At 47.3% G+C, this 22,081-nt stretch overlaps 1 protein-coding gene and 1 long non-coding RNA gene across 2 annotated transcripts in view; one reads left to right on the top strand and one right to left on the bottom strand.

The window, feature by feature from the left end:
* Elavl1 (ELAV like RNA binding protein 1) overlaps window positions 1–8,825 on the bottom strand; it is a 39,067-nt gene extending 30,242 nt beyond the window's left edge. The window contains exon 1 of the mRNA XM_027954851.2: window positions 8,693–8,825. The gene's annotated coding sequence lies outside the window, so the exon portion shown is untranslated. The remainder of the gene's footprint in view (window positions 1–8,692) is intronic.
* Window positions 8,826–8,994: 169 nt separating this feature from the next.
* Window positions 8,995–21,718, top strand: LOC114107577 (uncharacterized). Its single transcript, XR_011704936.1, has 6 exons — window positions 8,995–9,156; window positions 9,946–10,042; window positions 11,123–11,246; window positions 14,238–14,328; window positions 20,438–20,520; window positions 21,006–21,718. It is a non-coding gene; the product is annotated as an uncharacterized lncRNA (long non-coding RNA).
* The last annotated feature ends 363 nt before the right edge of the window (window positions 21,719–22,081 follow it).

Below are 22,081 nucleotides of genomic sequence, written 5' to 3'. Positions count from 1 at the left end.
CACTCTTATCATTCTCCTTGCCTGGTAAAAAGTAGACCTTCTAACATGGGACTGCTCACCATGCTCTGCAGGATGAGTCCAGTCCACTGCCTGTTTATATAAAGTTTTATTGAAACACAACCACTCTTACTTGTTTACATACTGCCTGTAGCTACTTTTTGCTATCATGACAGAGCTGAGTAGTAACAACCTAGTACCGACCACATGGCCCACAGAGCTGAAAATATTTACCATCTGGCTCTTACAGAAAAAGTTTGCTGACCTCTGTTCTAAAATGCAAAAGTTTCAGCTTTACTAGAGAAAAATCTTTGGATTTTGTGACATTGAATTAGGCAAAGATTTCTTAGAATACCAAAAGCTTTCTTTTCTAAAATACTGATAAACTGGCTATCATCAAAATTTAAAATACAGTGCTGGAAGAATTAAAATCCAGTCTGGAGAAAATATTTGCATAAAAGAGCTTGTATTCAGTGTGTGTGCACACACATACACACACACCCACACACTCCGCTTTTTCTTTCAGTGCTAAGGATCAATCCCAGGGCCTCATGCATGCTAGGCAAATCCTCTGTCATGGAACTACCTACCCAGCCCCAGAATGTTTTTTACAAGTTCTCAAAACAAACAAACAAAAATCCAATTTCAAAAATACCAAAAGATTTGAACACTGCATCAAGTAAGATAGACAGATGGCAAATAAGTGTATGAAAACATGTTTAACATCACTAATCATTAGGGAAATGCAAAACTGGGGGGGAAATGCAAATTAATTATCAGAATGGCTAAAACAAAATTAAATAATAAATGATGACATAATGGACAATGTCAAGTGCTGGGAAGAATGGGGAGAAATCACACCTTTCATGCACTGCTGATGGGAATACAAAAATACAGCCACTTTGGAAAGCAGAGTAATGGTTTCTTAGTTAAATACAGACTTAGCATATGATCCAGCAATCCTACTCCTAGTATTGGTGCAAGAGAAGTGAAAACTATGCTCATACAAAAACTTATATACAAATCCTTATAGCAGATTTATTCAGTCACCAAAATTTTGAACACCACAGATGTCCTTTAAGCTGCTCACAGATCAACTATGATATACCATACAATGGAATACAAGTCAGCACCAAAAAAGGAACTACAAATTCATGATACTTTTATAAATCTCAAATACATCATGTTAAGTGAAAGAAAACAGACTCAAAAGGCTACATACAGTTTGATTTCATTTTTATGACATTCTATAAAAGGGCCTAAGCACTAAGTACTGATGGTTCCCAACTTATGATGGTTTTAAGACTTTTCCAGGCTGGGGTTTGGCTTAGTGGTAGGGTGCCTGCCTCGTACATGTGAGGCACTGGGTTTGATTCTCAGCACCACATAAAAATAAATAAATAAAATAAAGATATTGTGTCCATTTACAACTAAAAAAAAAATTTAAAAAGAGTTTTCAATTTTATAATAATTTGAAAATCTCATTCTCATTTGGATTATGGATTTTATTCTTTTCCTGATCTAGTGGTATGCCATCCAATACTCTCTTGTGATGCTGGACAACAGCAGCTCCCAGCCAGCCATGTGATTATGAGGGTAAAACACCAATACTCTACAGTGTACTATATGGTGGTAATGGTGTATTACATGCATTTTTCAACCATCATTTTCAAATAATGAAGAATTCATCAGTATGTAATCCCACTATAAGTCAAGCAGCATCCATGTAGGGATAGATCATGGTTGCCAGGAATAGAGAATGAAGGGAAGAATTGACTAACAAGGACAGCAAGAGGCAATATTTTTGAACAATGAGCTTTCCAGTATCTTGATGGTAGTAGTAGTTACACAAGTTTATGCATTGTCAAAACAAACTAAGCCAGGTATGGTGGTACGTGCTTAATAATTCCAGCCACTCAGGAGGCTTCAGGCAGGAGGATCAAAATTTTGAGGCCAGCCTGGGCAATTTAGCAAGATTGTTACAAAATAAAAAGAGACAGGAGTATAGCTCAGTGATAGAGCCTGTAACTAGCAAGTGTGAGGCCCTGAGTTGAACCACAGTTGTGGTGGTGGTGGTGGTGGTGGTGGGGTCCCAAAGAACAACAAAAAAACAACAACAAAAACAAACAAAAAAAAAACCCTTCAAACAATCCTATACCAAAAAGAATGAATTTTCCCACATGCAAATTAAAAAATAATGATTTCAAAAGACAACTTCTGCTTTTCTACCCTGCTTCACAGCCCACTCTCTCGTCATGACATGCAATCAAGGCTGAACAGCCCCATGCAGGCTAAGGCTCTGGCCAATGCAACAATGAAGAAACAAACCCCGCAAAGTAGTCTCACTGGGGTCATTATGCCCTGCTCTCTATGGCCCTGTCCTTAATCTTTTTCTTTTCCCTAATATTTTTTTTAGTTGTAGTTGACACAATATCTTTATTTATTTTTATGTGGTGCTGAGGATTGAACCCAGTGCCTCACACGTGCAAGGCGGGCGCTCTACCGCTGAGCTACAGCCCCAGCCCCTGTCCTTGATCTTTTCCAAGTCTGCATGGCCTGTGACCTGGGCCCAGCCAGTCTTGGTGTACACTGGATCTAACCACAACCTTACCAACCATAACCAGGCCATGTAATCACCCAATTATCAGTGATTCCCAAGTCACTGCTGCCTCCTGCCAGTTCCAAGTCAATCTGCTCAGCCCCTCTGGTTTTCCCTGTTGGCAGTCACAACCCATTGAAGCTCAGAGGTCACACTATTTTGCTGGTTCTCTTTTGAAATCATTATTTTTTTTAATTTGCATGTGGGGAAAATTCATTCTTTTTGGTATAGGATTGTTTGAAGGTTTTTTTGTTTGTTTGTTTGTTTTGTTGTTGTTGTTTTATCGCGCTATTAATAAGTGGCAGGACTTGGTCTGAGCTGTTACTACAGATCAGTCTCCCCAGCATGAATCATAAGATTTCTGTGATGAGGCGCCCACTGGGTCCTGCCTTGGCCTTGCCTGCCCCGGCTTCGCCCCAATGTGCCATCCTATTTTGGGGCCTGTTTTGGCTGTTCCCTTTACACAGCACATCCACCATCCTTCTCCCTGCTCACCTTTTAAAAAGTCACCTCCACCAGAACAACAGGTGGCAATAGGTCTCAGTGCCTTATGCCATTGCTATAAACCTTTATTACTGCTCTAATCATTCTGCACAGTAATTTACTTGCTTTGCACCACTGTCAAGGGGGAAAGCCTTGAGGGCCGAGGGCACACCAGTATCGTTTAAGGGTTTCCAGGTAAACCCAGAGGGCCTGGCAAATCCAGCATACATTACACAGAGAGACTCCCCATCTTCTTTGGAATCATGTGTATCAGAAGCATATTTTTTATGCTAAAGAAGGCCAGTCAGAAACTGTCCTGACATTCTATTAACACATTCAGTACCAAACTTTCTTGGGATCATCAGTAAACATTATCCCAAAGAATCAGAGTCAACTGCAGGAAGTAGAAAGGGAAATTTTGTGTTTAGCAAAATTATTTCTGCTGATTTGGAAAGGTTCCCAGTAATTGGAAGCATCAGGGAGAGAAGTCTTGCTTAGATGATCTCAAGGTTTTCAACTCTATCACAACTATTTCAAACAATTTTGGTTGTGCTTGTGTGTAATACCAGTGATATCCACATGTATGGAAAACTTACCCCACACAGAAGATACATGCATATTTATATGAGACATAAAAGCATACACAGGTGGTCTACCAGTAAGTTTGCTTTCTATTAGGTATACATAAGAATCTGTCTCACTTTATAGTGATGGAGCAGGCTTTGTAAATGACTTAAGCCAGAACAAAACTAGAACAGTCAAATATATCTTCAGGCTCAACCTTAACACTTCACACATCATCTGACAGGGCTTGGACTCAATTTCTAAGGTCCTTTACAGATGTAAAACTCTGAGTCTTCAAGGTAAAAGTCTCAGGTCACCAGGAAATGCTCTGGTACCAGGAAATAACTAAGGACACCACCTGACCCAATTACGAAGGCTTGGGTGGATACAGCGCACACAGCAACTTACTGGCCTCTGTCTGCGGCCTACAGAGGGGAAAGCAGCCTGGTTGACTCCTGCTAAGTCAGAGCAATTCTGTACCAGCCAGGCTGAGAAGCCAATGTGGGGGCAGGGAGTGTGTGTGTGTGGGGAGTGTGTGGAGAAGCAGGTCAGATGCAGCCAGAATATGGCACAGTCCAAATGCTCTGTGCACCAGAGGGGACCTGATCAGCTCCAGAGCCCTGCTAAGAGTCCCAGCTCTTTCTAGCTGTTAAAGCTCTGTAACAAAAGCAACACAGCATAGCAGGAAAAAACATGGGCTCTGGAGTCTGACAAGCCTGAGCTCCAACACCAACCCTACTGCTGACCAACTTAACTACAGTAAGTCACTTTCTTCCCTGAGCCTGTTTCCCAACATGCAGATGGGATGTCAGCACCTCTATACAGCACCTGGCATTTGATAAATGTGTTTCCCAACCTCCCTGTCTCTAGATACAAGCACCCTCATCTCCTATCTTCCTAGTTCCTCTTCAAATCCCTCCACCCCAAATTACTCCAAGGGTGACATCTCCAACCTGTCCTTCAATTCACCTCTCTCCATTCTTTGTACCTCATCAAGCACCAAGTCCTGCCAGTTTGACATCTGAGATATCTCTACTCCGCCCCCACCTCTCTGCCATCATCCTTAATCAGATCCCTGTCACCTCTTGCCTAGACCAACTCCTAAGGGGGGTCTCTAAACCCTCCAAAGGCTCCTCTTCCTGTCTCTCAGTGTCATGTTCACAGTGACACCAGCCTTGCCATTGAGTTGTTCTGTACTGTTCCCTCTCCTGTGAACACTTCCTTTGGTAATAAAGGTCTCTTTATGGGTAGCTACATCCAGCCCTTTCTGAACCCACTGCTAACCCTGCCTTTCCTCAGCACAGATGGAGTGCCAACTATGTGCCAGGCACAGAACAAAGCACAGGGCATATAAAGCACAAGAGCACTCTTACCCTGCCACACAATCTTCCAGGATCACTTTGACCAGGCTGAGGAACTCACTACTACCTGACCCTTCTGGACCTGCCTGGTCAAACCAGTCCACACAGGGCTCCAAAACTGCCTCTTGGTGCCTTCCTTCTCTCTTACTCTCTCAGGCCACTGGCTACCCCTGGACAGCCCTCCCCACACCTCTCTGGTCACAACAACATATTCAGACAAAAATAAAACTTCAATAACAGATAATCATTCCTTTCAACACATCACCAGAGACAGGCCGCTTCATCCTTAAAATATGGCACATCAAGATCTCTTCTCCCAATCCAAGTTCTAAGTCTTTAAGGAAGCAATTTCTTCTTCTTCCCAGTGATAATGAACAAGCAGCTAAGTTCTGTGTTTCCAAGCTACGACAGTGCAAGTGCTTTGCGACTGACTCTGAGGCTCTGGGTGGAGCGGGGATGGATCACTATGCGAGTGAGTCTCTGTGCATAGACCCTGTGCCTTGTCCCACACCTAGCACGTGGTTAGCACTCCATCTGTGCTGGGGGAAGGCAGGGTTAGCAGGGGGCTCAGAAGTGCAAGCAGACTCTTCTGCCACCTTCCCACTTACTGCACTCTGCTCCAGCGATGTGTTTCTTGTCTCAAAACTTACTAAATCACAACTCTTGCCTTCTTGGTTTCTTTTAACAACCACTCATCTTTGGGTCACTCAAGTGTATGCACTTGCTCACTTCCCACACCTAAGACCCCCAAGTCCTGTGACTCTGAACCCCTAATTATGTCTCAGCACTTTCCTCTCTGTCCTGACCATTGCAGCCTTGAGCCATATTCCTAACTTTTCTGACCTGAAGGAAACAACTGCCTCCTAATTGGTTTTCTGACCTTCAGCTCTCTCTCTCTTCTGCTCTTTCTATGCATATCTAACTGCCTCTTTGGGGACTAATGGTGCTCAGTAGTCCCTCATAACACACAAGCCCTATGCCCAGCAGACCTGCAATTTGGCCACTATTCACTTCATCCTTCTTACCCCAGAAGTACCACATCCCATGTGTTTCTATAATAAATGGAGAAGTTTCCACCTCCATGTTTATTTGCCCCTATGATCCTGCATCCCACAAAGCCCTTCCCTCTGGCCTTTGCCTGACCACCAAACCTGTTCTCCACTCTGGGATTCTGTGCTCACCTAAGTCTGGATAACAATTCCATTTTCTGTGCTTCCACATCAGGCCGTGTATAACCATCACACTCAGCAGAGTGGCTGAAATGATCTACACAGCCATCATATATACCACTGGCTCCCTAAAGCCTACTGTGGGGCTTGGGACACAGCAGTAGAGCAGAGAGATTCATTCAAACCAGGAAAGCCAGGCTCGCTTCCTTCCATAGGCTTGTTTCCTTTGGTCTTCCCCTGACTCCACAGTCTCAGGTTACGCTCTCTACTTCGCTACTGCCATCTAGGGGTGAGAAGCCAGCATTGCGCCTCTCTAACCATTCAGCATTCAATTTGATTCAATAAATTGAATGGGATGAGAACACAAACGAGGAACAGTTGATTCCCGTGGGGGTGGAGAAAGGGTGGCAGTCAGGGTTGGTTTCAAATGGTGAGTGTGCTCTGGGATGGGCTGTGTAGATCACCAGGTGATGGAGAACAGCATTCCAGACAGAGGAAGAAATAGGCATAAAGGGTCAGAGTTGAGAGTCTATGTGCAGATGGACAGAATAGAAGGGAGGGTTTGAATATGTAAGAACTGGCATTCTAAGCTCAGGGCTTCTGACTCTCTTTCAAGTTACTCAAACAGATAACAAAATTTGCTTTTTCCCACTCAGACTTTTAATAAGGAGGAACAAAACCAGATCCACATTTACAAAAGACAATCTTGCTGCACTGTGGAAAGAGGACAGAGACGAGAGGCAGCAAGCGAAAGAAGTGACGGAGCAAGCATCAGAAGACAGCATTTTCATAATTCTTTCCTTTTCTACCTGATGCTCTGTTATCCCAGACTCAATATAACCAAAATGAAATTCTACTCCCTCAAACAAGTGCTTCAACAGAAACATTATTTCCTGCCACATCTGGAGGTGTTTATATATCTGGGCCTCTTCGTGGATCCCAAGTTTCAGCATTTTAAAACAGACCTCAGCACAGTGTTGCACACAGATATTCAATGGCAACAGAATGGGGCTCCCTAAAACACTGTCTGAAAGGGTGCCCTAGACCCCTGTGATTATAAGCAGTGAAGCCCAGTGGTTCAGGGTAAGCATCAGAGTTCAAATCCTGCCTCAGCATGAAACAAGTTATACCACATGATCCATGTAAGCCTCAGTTTCCTCATCTCTAAAATGGCAACTATAACATTTCCTACCTCTAAGGCTGGAGACAAATGTCTGTGAAACGTCAAGACTATGGTAATCTGTCAATAAATACTGGCTAAATAAATAAGTACTGACAATTATTTATAACATCAGGTATTCCATGTCTACCACGCAAAGGCCATGCACAACACAAGAGACTTCTCACATACTTAAGTGTGCACAATACTTTTGTCCTTACCATTTCAGAGATAAGAAGACTAAGGCTAAAAGCAGCTGAGCTTGTTCAAAGTCTTGGGAACATCTCCCGTGGTGGAGGGAACTTTTAAGTTCAGGGATGGTTCTCATGGGGGTGGGGAGAATGGAGACACCCCAGGTGTCATCTGGAGATATTCTGGTCCTCACAACTGAGGGCAGGGACAAGGATGTTGCTAGCACCTAATGGGTTGAAGCCAGGGATGCTACTCAACTTCCTGCAATGTACAGGGCAGCGCTCCACAACCAAAAATTATGTGACCCCAACTGTCAGTAGAGCTGAGTTTGAGAAACTCTTTTCTGGCTGGTTCATCCTCCCCATCTTCCCCCTTCTGGAGCACTGGCCATCAGGCTCTCATATGAACACTTTTGATGAGGGGGCTCTGTCGCTCCGGGGGCAGCCCCATACAAAAGTTCTTCTCCACCTGCCCTGTACACAGTAGGTACCAAAACCCATTTTAGTAAGCCTAGCAGGAGAAGACAAGGCAAAAGGAAGACCATCCGTCCCCCATTGTTGAATGCCGTTTGTTTTCAACATATACATTTTACAAATCTAAACATCCCACGCCCCACTAACAGCATTGTTAGAAATGGCGATCAGAAAAAAAAAATTTTTTTTTTCTTTTCTAAGACTCCCATAGGTACTGAAAGGTTTGCACACTTCTAAAAGCACTTCAGACCGGCGGCGGGGCTGACAACGACCACAAAAGAATCTGTAGGATTTCCCGGGGGAGCGAGCCCGTGGGCCGTGACCTCTGCGCCGTAAAGACTCTTGCCCCACTCCCCCGCCTCTGGCTCCACTCTCCCGCCCCCGGATGCCGGGCTTCCAAGACTACCGGGGCCACCGCTGCGGAGCCCGGCCCCCAGGCGCGTGCCCACGCCGAGTCCCCCTCGCCCGCCTCTCGTGGCGCCCGAGGAATCCAGTCCTGGGCCTGTCGCTGGCCCCCACGCAAGCCGGCTCTCGCCCGCCCGCCATTCTGCCGCGGCCCGCGCGCGTCCCCTCCCGCCTCGGCGCGGCCTGGGCCTCGGCCGGTGCAGGCCCGCGGGCGCCCGCGGCCCGGCCAGGCGAGCTCAGGCCTGCCGCGGCCTACCCTGTCGGGCGCCACCGAAGATTCCCCGCCTCACCTGGACGCGGGCGGGCGGGCCCGGGGCTGCTCCGGGGCGGGCGGGCGGCGGCGGCGCGGCGCTAACGGCTCCGCTCGGCCTCGGTAGCGGTGGCGGCGGCAGCGGCGACGGCGACGGCGGCGGCGGCTCCTCCTCAGCGCGCACGACCCGCTCCGGCCCGCGGCCCGGACACGCCCCCCCGGCGCGCGCGCCCATTGGTCGATGTCCGCCACGGCGCGCTGCTCATTGGTCGGCGTAGCTGTCGCGGCACCCTGGGGCGCGCGGCGGAGGCGGGACTTCCGGTCGGCGCCGCCTGCGAAGAGCTCGGCGGCCGGCAGAGACGCGGGTGGCCAGCGATGGCCGCGGAAGGGGCGAGCTGGGGCCCAGTCCACAGAGGTTGACTGGGCCGAGGATTGGAGACCCTTGTCGGACGTATACCGTGTGTTCCTCACGTGTCTGTTCCGCCGCCGCCACCTCCTAGCAAGGTAGGAACGGTCAGCGCGCCAGGGGTAATGGGGACAGGACCCAGGTTCGAATCCCGGCCCCGCCGTTGGCGCACTACGTGTGGCTGGGCACGAGCTGACGTCACCTCACCAGGCCTCAGTTTCCTCATCTGGTGCTGTGAGGAGGCGGGGCACGGTCGTGGTCACCACTCCATCAATTTAGTTATTAGAACAAGCCGGTTCCCAGAAGCTCAGTCTCTCATTCATTCATTACAATTTTATTGAGAGCCTACTCGCTGCCACATACTGTCTGGGCAGCAAACAGATAAAAACGTACCTGTCTGTTTGGATTGACATCCTAGGTTGGTGCTGTCCAGGAGAAATATGTACAAGCCACATGCGTAATTTTAAAATTGTCTAGTAACTGATATTCTCAATCATTGCTGTGCAGTAGAAATTTAAGCCAGCCACAAGTTTGTCAGTTATACCTACAGTTTAAATTGATTAAATTGTGGGCTGGGGGTGCAGCTTATAGTAGAGCACTGGCATGTGCGAATCCCTGGGTTCCATCCCCAGCACTGCAACAACAACAACAACAACAAAAATTTGCTGATTAATTAAATTATTACCTATGTTTAAAAAAAGTAAATAGTTGCAGGTGATGTCCAATGTTAATAATATGTTTTATTTAACACAGTGTGTCCAAAATATAATTTCAACATGTGATCATTGTAAGAAATTAGGAGATGTTTTACATTCTGGACTTTTTTTTCCCCTTAATATATGCTTTTGAAATCATTTACATTTCAAATTGAACTGACTGCATTTCAGGGACTCAGCAGTCACCTATCACCTGTCACCACCTGTGCAGTGGAGATGGGGAGGCAGAAGAGAAAGCAAGTGGATCCCACCTCAAGTGATGAAAAGGGTAAGAAGAAAAATAAATTGGGGGGCTGGGATTGTTGCTCAGTGGTAAAGCGCTTGCCTAGCACATGTGAGGCTCTGGGTTCAATCCTTGGCACCACATAAAAATAACGTAAAAGGTCATTGTGTACACCTACAACTAAAATAAATATTAAAAAAAAAAAGTAAATTGGGAAAAGGGCATGAGAAACATGGGGTTGCAATTTGAAAGAGGGTGGTCAGCAAGATTGAAAAGATGGCCTCTGCAAAAGGAACCAAGGAGACAAGAACACTGAACAAATAATCACATTCTTCATTGTTCAGTGTTATCCCGAAGAACTTTCTGATATGATGGCATGTTCTATATCGACACTGTTTAATCCAGTAGCCTCTGTCTCCATGTTGCTTGTGGACATTTGGCTACTGCCACAGAAGAACTGAATTTTTAATTGTATTTAATTTCTAATTAAATAGTCACGTAGGGATAGTGTCTGGTGTCGTGGATGGCACAGGTTTAATGCTGTGATAGCAAATGCTCAGAACTGAGTATATACTTGATGCTGAAGGCTTCATGTACAATCCCCTGTGATGGGTGCTATCATCATTGTTACCACGAGTAAGAAGGAAGTCCTTAGGTCGGACAAGGTAGTACTCATCTATAGTCCCAGCTACACGGAAGGCTGAGGAGGGAGGGTTACTTGAGCCCAGAAGTTCAGAACCAGCCTGGGTAACATAGTGAGACCCATTTAAAAAAAAAATAGAAAAAAAAAAGCAATCAAAGTCCATTCATTCATCTATACTCTATTATTAATAATAGACTATTTTTAATTACCATTTCAGATTCTCAGGGATAATAGAGTTACCATTATTCACTCCACCTGGTTCCTATTAGTAGCATCTTTATTAATATGATGCCATTAAAATGGACCAATACTGATAACTTTGGTTTTGTTCTTTTTCTTTTTTTTTTTTTTTTTTTTGGTACTGGGGATTAAACCCAGGGGGTGCTTAACCACTGTACTCAGTGATACTTTGTTATTGACTAAAGTTTATAGTTGATTTATACTTAACTTGTTTTTCCTCTGATGTTCTTTCTCTCCTCCAGGATCACATCCAGGATCCCATGTTACATGTAATTTAATTGTCCTATCTAATCTCCTCTTGCCTGTGGCAGATTCAGATTCTCCTTGTTTTTGATGGCCTTGACAGTTTTGAGGAGTGCTGCTCAGGTATTTTTTAGGATGCTCCTCTCTTGGAATTTGTCATGATAAGCTATGATGGTGGGTTATTGGCAGTAGGACCAAAGAGGTCAATTGCCATTTGTATCATGTTGTGCCAGGTACAGCGGTCAACATTATTTGAGTCTATTGATGTTAGCTTTGATCACCTGACTGAGGTAGTATTTGTCGGGTTTTTCTACCATCAAACTACTTCCACCCCTTTCCTTATCGTATACTTTGGAAGAAGTCAGTAAGTGCAGCCCACACTTAAAAAGTGAAGGGTTATGCTCTGCCTCCTGAGGATGAATATCTATGTAACATAAATTATTTAGACTCCTTCTGCATGGGAGATTTATTTCTTCTCCATTTATTAGTTCATTCAATCATCTAGTTATATTGGCAAGGACTCCTAGATATTTATTTTATGCTTTAGGTTATAACTCAAAACTACTTTATTTTGTTGCTCAAGCTGTTCCAGCTCTGGCCATCTTTTGGCTCTGTTAATTGGCTCCTGTGACCCTTGGGTGTGTCCATCATTGGATTTTTTGTTGTATTTGGTTCCCTCCCACTCTCCACAGCATTTCCTTACTCCCTGGCATTATAAGATGCTACAGTCCTGGAATCAGCCATTCCTGTAAGGGACACTGGTTCCTTTTTCAGAGAATGGTATTAGAAATTGAGATCTCGGCTCTAGGAGTGCCTGTGGCTAAGGGGTGTTGTTTCTTTTAGATCATCAATACTTTTTAACTGCCCATAGTACATGAGGTGTGAGTGCCCAGCCTCAGGGACACAACAGTAACCATGTCACACATGGCATCTAATTTCATGGACCTTGGTCAACTTGAAGAGACAGGTTTGAGAGGGTAGCTCCCACACTCACTAGCAGTGTGGCCTTGGACAAGTTGTTTAATCTCTGAGCTTCAGCCTCCTACTCCATAAAATGGGGATGATGTACTTCCTGAGGGCACTATGAGAATTCAAAGAAATAACCCACTTTTAGAAATTCTGGAACAGAGCCTGACATGAAGTGCTTATTATGTCTTATTCTTATGAAGAGTAACAATGAGTTACACAAATGACTATAATCTGCAAAAGCCAGAGTTCCAGAAAAGCATGCAATAGGAAGAGTTAACTAATTTGGGGGTATCTGGGAAGGCTTCCTACGTCAGCAGCCTTGCAGCTGAGGCACGAGGAAGCAGAATGTTACAGGCAGAAAAAAATAGCACATGCAAGGGCCCTGAGTCAGGCGGGGGCCCAGCACACTCAGGAGTAAGAAAGGGCCATCTGTGGAGACACTGGCCACAGAGGAGACTTGTGGAACTGGCAGGGGCAGGTCCTATGAGGCCTGATTGGTGAGTTCGGTCCCTGTCCTGAGACAAGAGAAGTGATTGTCCCTGTGCACATATCTGGTAAGGGCAGAGTGGTGCTCTGAACCCAGATCTGCTCAGTCTTGGAGATCTTTTTTTACTGGTTGAGATTTGAGATATGAAGTTGTTGTCTTCTGTTTTGAATTTGTTTTTTGTTTTCGTCAGAAGCATAGTGTCAGCCCTCAGGGTAGGAATCAGAGCACTCCAGCCAGGGTTGTTCCAGGTTGTCCTTGCCACCCCTGCAAGTCACCCTCTCTTCCTCCAGCACAAGCTGTGGAGGCTCCCTAAGTCATGATACACCGAGAAGGCCCAGTTGGGACCTGAGACACTGTTGCCCTGAGGGAGAAACAGCCACATCGGAACACAAATCCATCTAGTGTGACAAGGAATGGGCACAGATAGACCTCTGGTGGAGGGTAACATCTGACCAGATTAAAGCATAAGAGAGGGTCTGCTAGGTAGAGGTGGGAAGCTGGGACTGGCAGGAGCAGAGGCACAGATGTCCAGGAGGATTGTGCAGGGCCAGGGGTGGAGGTGGAAGGGGAGAAGGGAGTGACTTGGGACTAGAGAGGTGTGTGTCCCCAGCTTTGAAGGGCCCCAGAGAGTCAGAGAAGTTGGAACATTATCCTCTAGACTAGGCATCAGCAAACAATGACGGGGTTCTGCCCATGCCTGTTTTTGTGCAGTCTGGAAGCTAAAAATGAGCTTTACATTTTTTATGTGGTTGGGGGAAAAAAGAAGAGTTAGTATTTTGTGACATATAAAAATTCCATGAAATGTACATTGCATTGTCCATAAAATTTGACAGTTACACAACGGAGCTGCTCCCCTGTGCATTTCCTATGGCTGCTCAGAGCTACCGTAGCAGAGGTGAAGTTGCCCCGGCAGGGCCTGTGTCACAGAGGTGCACATTGTGCATGGAACTGACTGTTTTGAAGTTTGTAATAATTATGAATACAGGGCCCCACACTTTTGAAAATTAAGTAGCCAGTCCTGGCAACAGGCCATGTGGCACACAAAGCATCAAATATTTGCTCTAGGACCCTTTCTAGGAAAAATTTGTGGATCCCCGCTGTGGCAGGCAGAACCATGGCTCCTCAAAGATGTCTGTGTCCCAACCTCCTGGAAACTGTGATCATGTGACCTCATACAGCAAAAGGGACTGTGAAGTGATTGGAGTAAGGAACTGGGGATTGAAAGATGATCCTGGGTCATCGGGGCCCAGCGTCACCACAGTGTCCTCATGAGAGGAAGGCAAGAGGGTCAGAGGCAGAAAAGAACTGGAAGACACAGCAGTGCTGGCTTTGAAGACAGGAAGGGTCCACGAGCCGAGGGATGTGGGCTCCTCTAGATGCTGGGAAGGGCAGGATGTGGGTGGGTTCCTCCCTGAGCCTCCAGGAGGGTCCGACTTGTTAGCATCTTGGTTTTTAGCCTGGTGAGTCTGATTTCAGACTTCTGAAGCCCAGTACTGAGACATAACGAGTGTGTGTTGGTGTGAGCTGCCAGGGTTGTAGTGGTTAATCACGGACCAGCAGGGAGTAACAGGCAACAGGCCTCTGAGAGAATTCATCCTTTAGCCAAAAAGATTTTTAAGTGGGAGACTTATGTGATTTTTGTCTTTCTTTGTTGGAAGGAAAGGAACAGAAGTGAACATGGAATTCAGCCTGAGAAGGAGGGAGGTGCAGAGGCTGTGTGCACGAGGCAGGTGGAGTGTCAGAGCACAGGTGAGCTGGGGAGTGATGGGGGTCGAGAGGAGGGGGATTCCAGATGTTCACAAGGTGACCAGTCAGATGTGGACACCGGTGGCTGTCAGATCAATTGAATACAGAGATATGGGGAAAATCATTCTATCTCAGCCATTTATAGATCTCAGTATGTGGGTTGGGGTGACTTGGGGGACGTCAGAAATGGATGTAATGAAATAAGTTCACTGGTCAGCCCTCAGACAAAGCTGAGGCGGAACAGCAGGAACAGCAGCCAGGCAAGCTCAGACAAGCCCAGAGAACCTTCAGGAGGCTCAGGATCTCAGGGGACCTGACTGAAATCTGATTCCTCCTCAAGTGCTAGTAGGTCAGTCACAGGGGAAAATAGAAAGCTTGACTCGTTTTTTTCTTAGGCAGCTGAGTTGACTTTCAGGTTAGCAACAGCGTGGAGCCGTTTCCCTGGTGAAGTCACACTTGAGGTAGCCTCAGTCCCTACCTTCCAGGCATACTTCATTCGCCATTCCTGTTTGTGCACAGTGTGACCCAAAGGGGTCAGCCCTGGAGCAGTCACAGAAATGCTGGCTTTCCCTTAGGAATTCCTAGGCTAATAAATTCACTTCCCCCAGCTCAGGGTGCTTATCTGTGAATGCAGGTGTTACAGCCACCTTGAAACCGTGCAAAGCAGAGACCGAGTACTTGACACATCATCACAGCACCCATCCAGTAAACACAACTGTGGTCAACATCCCCAAGAACAGCAAGGGCTGCCCACCTCTGGTCTTACCATTGCAGCTGTAGGTAAACGTGGGTCTTGGAAGTCCCATTTCCCAGTTCATCCCATGTCATGTTCCCCTCGACTAAAACACTCAGCGTCACTCCAGGGGAACTGGGCAGCACGAAATAACCACACAAGAGACAGAGAAAGAGCGAGCTCTTGCTGAACCATTTTATTGAAGAGAAGCCATTCAAATGAGGCCAGGGGTCAGATTTCAGGGGGCTGAGTCTAGCTTCCTGATGTTGCTGTCAGCAGGTTGACTGACATCTAGGAAGGCCACACCCAAAGGCAGAGCAAGAGAAGGGGATACACAAAGGCATTTCCATGGAATATTCTATCCCAAACAGGACAAAGGGGTAGTATCACAAAGGAACAGGTGAGTATAGCTCAATCCATGGGGTGACGCCTACGTTTGAAGATGTGTCCTCAAATTTCTGGGACCGGGGCAATGTCCAGGTCACTCATTACAAGATATAGTGATGGTCAAAAGCCTCTCCGCTCCAGGCCAGAAGACACAGATCCTTCAGAGTGGCTCCCCACAATCCCACTGGATCCAGCCTGTGACACTTGCATCCAGTGTCTTTGTGGTGAGAACAGCAGTGGGTATTTTATCCTCTCTAGAGTCAAAGGATAGGGAAAGCCCCACAGCGCTGGTTCCTAGGGTCATTGGAGTAGCCTGGTCTGCCCTGTTGTCCCAGAGCAATATTCACATTGACTGTATTCACTCTCAGCGTCCCCAAGTGGACTATAGTCAATAAGTCACACTCTTGCCCTCCCTGCTTCTACAGGGACTTAGTTGGCAGGAGCCACCACCACTCCTCTTTGTAAGATTTCTGTGTTGTTTTTGTATTTAACTTTTCTTTTTCATGTCATGAGTTCTCTTTCTTGTGGTGTCTCTCGCTGTTTCCCATGTGTTTGGTGGTCTTTTGCAGGCTCCTTTGTATTTTCAAGTGAAAATTCAGTGGTTTCTAAGGTAGTCACAAAGGAATGCGACTGCCAGCACTCACATTCCAGAACATTCTCATCTCTCCAGAAAGAAACCCTGTGTCCCTTAGCTGTCATTCCCTGTTCCACCCCCCACAGCCACTAGCAACAGTTAATCTGCTTTCTGACTCTCTGGATTGCCTCTTCTAGATACTTTGTATAAATGGAGTTTTATAGTATGTGGCCTCTTGTGACTAGCTTTTTTTCACTAAGCATAATGTCCTCGGTGTTCATCCATGCTGTAGTGTGTCACTGGTTCATTCCTTTTTATGGATAAATAATATTCCACTATATGAATAGACCATGTTATGTTTACCCATTCATCCATTGCAGGACATTTGGGCTATTTCCACCTTTTGACTACAGGGACTAGTGCTGCTATGAATATTCATGTACAAGTTTCCATGTGAACATAATGTGTTCATTTTTCTTGGGCATATACTATCTGGTAGTGAAACATATGGGCACTCTGTGTTTCACTTTTTTTAAATATTTTTTTTTTAGTTGTAGATGGACACAATATCTTTATTTCTTTAATTTTATGTGGTGCTGAGGATCAAACCCAGTGCCTCACACATGTAAGGCAGGCGCTCTAGCACTGAGCCTCAGCCCCAGCCCCTGCATTTCACTTTTTTTCTGCAATACTGGGAATGGAACCCAGAGCCTTGTGCATGCTAGGCAAGTGCTCAACCACTGAACTGCAACCCCGGCCTTTATTTTCCACTTTTGAACTGCCAGGCAGGTTTCTCCAGTCTGCTATTTATAAATGAGATGAAGACTTCACATGCTTATCAGTCATGGTAAGCAGTTTACAATTTTAATGTCTCCATCCTAGGCTAGAGAAATAGCTCAGTGGTAGAGCTCATGCTTAGTATGTACAAGGCCCTGAGTTTAATCCTCAGCACCCCAAGGAAAAGAAGGGAGAAAAGGAATTCTAGCCTTGTTCCTCATCCAGCAACCTAGAGGAAGACCCACAGGCATTGCCAGGTCTTCCGCAGGTCAAGAAGCCTGGATTCTGGGAGTCTGGACACCTCTTTCTCTTACAGATGAAGCTGACTTGGAGGTCTGGTGGAAGGACCAGTCACTGTACATCAGGGACTCAGCCTTAGTGAGGAGCCATCTGCAAATCTAGAGACTGACCAGGGCAACAGCACCCTTACAGCAGGGACAGGGACCTAGGAGCAGGCAGCTGGACTGGATGTGCCCAGGTGGGAGCAGCAGCCATCTCCCTAGATCAGCTTTCCCACTCCCAGAGGTAGGGCCCATGAATTTGCCAGAGTTTACTTGTAAGATGGCTGCAAGCTGCAAGAGCCCCTGGGGAAGGATGAGCACTTAGGATTCCAGGTTCTGCCCTACCCTGGCAACTTCCACACTCTGTATCACAAGACCCTCTCAGTCCCTCAGATAGGAGACCAGAAAGCTAGATAAAAAACCACAGCCAGTAGCTGGGTGCAGTGGTGCTCGCCTGTAATCCCAGTGGCTTGGGAGGCTGAGGCAAGAAGGATCACAAGTTCAACGGCAGCCTCAGCAAAAAGCGAGGTGCTAAGCAACTCAGTGAGACCCTGTCTCTAAATAAAATACAAAATAGGGCTGGATGTGGCTCAGTGGCTGAGCGCTCCTGAGTTCAGTCCCCGATAACACCCCCCGGCCCCCGACCAAAAAAACCCCTGCAGCCCGAGCATTTCTTGGAGCACTCCACAGGCTCACCTCCAGGTGTTCAGAATGAAGAGCAAGTAGCTGGATGTAAGCAAAGCCAGATGTTTTCAGTCCATTTAAAGCTCAGGCAAACTGATAGGAGCCAAAAGGGCAAAGGCCAGGAACAGATAACTCACCAAAAACAGGAGTCCACTAACCTGAGCCTGGGTTAGCAAGTGCCAAGGTTGGGGCCCAGGAGTGGGGATTGGCCAAGGCAAAGGCTTAGTCCAGCACAGGCAGGACCAACCCTCACTTTCCTCAGGGGTGGTGCCCACTTTAATCAGAAAGACCCTTTGAGGACATTTACCCACCATATTATAGGGTTCGTGGTCTAACAATAAAAATCACTGGTGAAAGGGCTATCCACAGGAGGGCGTTTCTTCCCATCTATAAAAGGTCATCGTCAAGTGGAGCCTAATTCAAAGCCCGGGGATGGGACTGGTTTGGTGAGTCATGTAGTTTCCACTAGAAACCACAGTGAGGAGGCCTACAACCTGTGGAGTGACAGTGGCTCCCAAACCATGCGCCAGGCGCAGTCCAGATGTCCCTCAGCACACACTTGCTCACACACTCTGTCTCTGAAAAGTGGCCAAACGGGGTGGGGGCTGGGATCAGCAAACCCTGGAACTTGGGTGTGGAACCTCAATGCTCCAGTGCACATGGTATAAGAGAAAGGAGCAGGGTCCCAAGTAGCACCTGCCCCCTTCGTGGCCTTACTTATGGCTGCAGAAGGTAAGAAGGGCAGTGGAAGAAGAAATGGGGGACCAGCTGGTGGGCTCCAAGGGCAGCACACAACAACGGACTGATGAGAGGTGTAGGGGTCAAGAGAAGAGAGGAAGGGGCTAGAGGGACAGTCTGAAATTGGCCACTCTGGGGAAGGAAAGGAGCCCAGGAGGGTGGGCTCCTTCATGTTGGCATTGGTGGGTGGAGATTTCCACTCCATCCAGTCAGGGCCCCACAGCTTCGTATGGTTGAATTTGAGGGGAAAGAGGCATCTTCAGTAGTGTGGTTACCGCAGTGGCTTCAGGTGAAGCTGAGAGGGAAAGGTGGGGATGGGGAAAGCACCTTTATCTTTGGTCCATCTGTTAGACAACTCATCCACTTTTGTCACTGGATTGCACTTTGGGTGGTGGGCTCTGCTACAGCCCAGTGGGTCTCAGCAGGAGAGGTTGGGTGGCCCTTGTCACCCACAGGCACTGCTGGGTCTTCTACATGTCAAGGAGCCAGAATTCTGGGGGCTGGACACCCCCTTCTCTTGCAGATGATGCTGGCCTGGATCCCTGACTGGGGGACCAGGGACCATACATCAGGACTAAGGCTCAGTGAGGAGCCCCTTAGAACTCCAGAGGCTGGCCAGGGCAACTGCAGCATTGCAAGGACAGGGACTGAGGAGCAGGGAGTTGGATTGGGTACACCAGGTGGGAGGGGCAGCCCCCCACCCTCACCTTCCCACTCCCAGAGGTAGACTCACCTCCAGGGCCCAGGCTTCCCTGGGCACATGCTTGCCTTCCTCTTCCTCCCCCAGATCCCTACTGCCTGCCTTCCTTCCTCCCTCTGGACTGTCACCTCTGTCCTGCCCCCAGGAATGCTGCTGTTCTGCTCTGGCAGAGAATGGCTGTGAGACACCTAGCATAGGATCTGGCTCTCCACTAAGCTGTCAGCAAACCGAAATGCTGCACTTCCTGGTCCCTGTGGCCTGAAGGAAAGCAGCTCAAATGTGTCCATCTTGGCCTCTCCAGCTCCCTACACCGGGCCTGGTGCTCAGTAGGTGGCAAAAGTCTGTTGACCAAATGAACAGCAGCCAGCCCTTGCTCTTAGTGGCCAAGAAAAGGACACCACCACCCAGGTTCATTACAATCCCACACATTGTAGCTGAGCCCCCACCCTGTGGATCAGGCCTCCCAAACTCTACAGGAAATGGGAGGGCACCCTACGCCCACTTCAGGGGGAATCTGTTAGAGTCCAGGGGTGGCAGTTGTGGAGGGGATCAGTGACATGAATCATGTAGAGGAGGCAGCATTAAGGAGCTCAGAGAACAAGGCAGGGCAAAGGCGGGGCACCCTCCACCCCAACTTGCCATCTCCTTCACTGACCCATTGCCCACTGACCATCTTTAAATGAACCAGCTCATACCTTCATCCAGTGACTGGCACAGGGTCAAGAAGATTCCCCCAAGACATTGTCCTCCCCTGCCTCAGCTCTCCCAGTATATCAGGGGCCTGAGACCCAGAGGCTGCGCTCATCAGGACTTTGGGTGGGAGAGAAAACATTATTATTATTATTATTACTAGATCTATCTTCCTCAGGGCCCAGGCGTGCTGGGACTTCATGTTCCAGAATAGGAGCATGTTCAACCCACACAGATGCTTCTATTCCAGGGGCAGGCCAAGGTCATGAGGAACTAGAAACTGCTTTTCCCAGAAAGGCAGTTGGGGAGTATTGAGTGGAAGCCTTCCAGCTGTCTGTGGGGTCAAGCCCCTCTGAGTCCAGTAGAGGGGGTGGAAAGCTGTAGGCAACATACTTTAAAGAAGGGCATCTCCCTTTACACTGTGCACATCTGGGCTGGGTGACTCCTTGCCGCAAGGGACTGTCTGGTGCATGATAAAGACATTCGATAGCATCTCTGGACCATTCTCCCCCGTTGCAACAGCCAAATATTTCTCTGGGCATCACCAGGTACCTCTTGGGAGCCCTGGTGAGAATCATCACTGTGCGGAACAGAACCTTTGTGGATGTTGAGGGCCTTGTGCCACATTCAGGTATGTAGGGAGCCTGCTATTCACTTGGATGTTCTTTGATGCAGGGGACCAAATCCAGAACCTTTTGCATGCTAAGCATGAGCTCTACAGCTAAACTATACTCCTAGCCCCAAGCCTCCTGTTTTATGTGCGCTGTCCCCTCTGCCTGGAGTCCTGTCCCCAAGCCCTACCTGCCATCTTCCAGAACTGAACCCACATCACCACTCCCAAGAATGTTCTGTGGACCTTCTTATAAGTTTGATCACCATGGTATTATAGAAGGCAAAATAATGCCTCTTCCCCAGATGTCCACATCCTCATCCCCAGAACCTGGGATTGTGTTTCCTTACTTACAAAAGGGAGCTTGTGGGGCTGAGGATATGACTCAGTTGGTAGAGTGCCTGTCTCACGTGCACAAGGCCCTGGGTTCAATCCCCAGCACCGCAAAGAGGGGCGGGGGGGGGGAGTTTGAGATGGGGGGTCATTCTGGATTATCCATGGCCCAGTGTCATCACAAGGGTCTTCATAAGAGGAAGACAGGAGGGTCAGAGCTAAAGAGGGAGACATGGAGGTGGAAGCACAGGTCAGCAACTGGAAGACACAGCACTGCTGGCTCTGAAGACGGAGGAAGGGGCCACGAGCCGAGGGATGCAGGCGCCTCTAGAAGCTGGAAAAGATAGGAGAGAGAGGTTCTCCCTGAAGCCCTCAGAAAGAACCAGTCCTGCTGACACCTGACTTTGGGGATTGGACCTCTGGCACTGTAAAATAACAAATTTGCCTTTTTCTCACCAATTAGAAAAAAATAAGTTACCTACAAAGTCTCTGTGTTAGCTTTGCATTGTTAAAATAACTGGGGCTGGGGTAGTGGCTCAGTGGTAGAGCACTTGCCTAGAATGTGTGAGACACTAGGCTCAATTCTCAGCACCACATATAAATAAATAAAGTTCCATCAACAGCTAATAAAATATTTTAAAAATATATTCAGAAGCCTGGAGTAGAGGATGATGGGGTATGGGTGCTCCAAGAATCCCATTTCCTGGTAGAACCATGTGGCTCCATTCTAATGTATTTTGTTTGTGGGGAGGGGTTCTGCACAGAATTTAAGAGTTGCACACCGCCCCCCAGACTTGACCTCCCCAACCCTGTGGAAATGCTGTGACAAGGTGGAGGCCTCAAAATGCAGAGGGTGGGGGGGGGTGGAGGGCGGGGTGCTTGGCTGGGACTGCCCTGAGGGAGGTTACATGTCCTATGGTGACAACCAGAGGGAGCTGCAGGTTCTGACAGAGTTCCCATGGCTGGATGGCCTCAGCCCTATGGGAGGAAAAGATTGGACCTGCTTCCAGTATTGGTGGCCTTGGGCTTCTGTTTGATTGGCTATTGGAGGTCCCCTGCAATTCTGTAAGAATGTTAGGATCTGCTTTTACATTTCTGAAAAAAAAAAAAAAACATTAGTATTCTGATACAGCTTGCTTTGAATCTGTAGACCAATTTAGGGAGTATTGCTAAGTTAATCCTGGTAGGTCTTCCAATCTGTGAACATAGGATGTTTTTCCATTGATTAGGTTTATTTAAATTTTTTTTT

Source organism: Marmota flaviventris, chromosome 1, assembly GCF_047511675.1.
Source record: "Marmota flaviventris isolate mMarFla1 chromosome 1, mMarFla1.hap1, whole genome shotgun sequence".
Taxonomy (NCBI): Eukaryota; Metazoa; Chordata; class Mammalia; order Rodentia; family Sciuridae; genus Marmota; species Marmota flaviventris.
The sequence above is the reverse complement of the archived record's forward strand: the minus strand, read 5'-3'. Positions and strand labels throughout refer to the sequence as shown.